The following is a 1,045-nucleotide window of genomic DNA, read 5'->3' as shown; positions in this document are numbered from 1 at the left end:
GCAGGAATGGGCAAGAGGGGCCTATTGGAGAGGCTTTGTTGAGGTAGCTACGACAGGATTTAAGAGTCAGTTCCCTTGTTTTACTTGGAGAGAAAATGAAGTTTGGATGCTTCATCTTTCCCAAATCAACTCTCACTATCTTCCGGTGAACAGACCCCAGGCTTGGAAACAAAGTGTGGACCCTGGGTCTGTAGGTTGGGAGAGGGGCTTGGAGAGCTGGAAGCATTTCCTGTTCTCCCTGGTGCTCCATGTGCTTTAGCCCGGCCTCAGAGGAAAGAGCTAGAGGAGCGAGCGAGCTGTGAGAAGGAAGCTTCCCCGCCCCTCCCCAGGTTCTCAGTTCTGCTTGGACAGCCCCACATCACAGGATGAGGCTTGGCACCCTTGTCTGTGATAATAAAAACATAGCACAACAGTCATGTATCTCTTGGAATGTGACAACGACAAGATTATTAGCTTACGTGTTCTTAGCCTACTGTTCTTTCTCACCTCCACACCCTCCACCAACTAAAGAGAGTTTTTTTTTTTTTTTTTTACTGCTTAGCTTTTTCCCTTCCTCTACTCTCTAAGGAGAATTCCGTCTACTGATTCTGTTTTACTTGTGATACAGAAATACGGAGAGAGAAACCAGACTGGACAGTTAGGAAAAGGGATAAAATTCTGATGGCTTGGCCCAGTTCAGGGTTACCCTTCTCTCTGTAAAATTCACGTCAAGGACTGTATCGACTAGATACTAAAGAATGAAGCCAGAAGATCAAGTCATCCCATATAATACGGACCTAAGAGAGAAGTAGGAAAAAAAAAAAACGAAAAATACTTTGGGCTGGGCTTCAGGGAACATTTGCAGGGGGAGTCTTGATAAATGAAAGGCTCCGAGATAGAAAATATGCTGTTGTATAGTATGGATTGAATCTCTTTTAATACTAATTAAATGTTGCAATTTCGGTTTTGGCTGCTCACAGCTTTTAATGTTTTATGTTTTTAATGTTTTGGTTTTATGTCATACCATGCTTAGACTAGACAATATTGTATTCCAGCTTAACAGCAG

The sequence above is a fragment of the Lipotes vexillifer genome, unplaced genomic scaffold, assembly GCF_000442215.2.
Source record: "Lipotes vexillifer unplaced genomic scaffold, Lipotes_vexillifer_v1.1 scaffold1191, whole genome shotgun sequence".
NCBI classification, from domain to species: Eukaryota; Metazoa; Chordata; class Mammalia; order Artiodactyla; family Lipotidae; genus Lipotes; species Lipotes vexillifer.
This window is presented reverse-complemented; position numbering follows the sequence as displayed.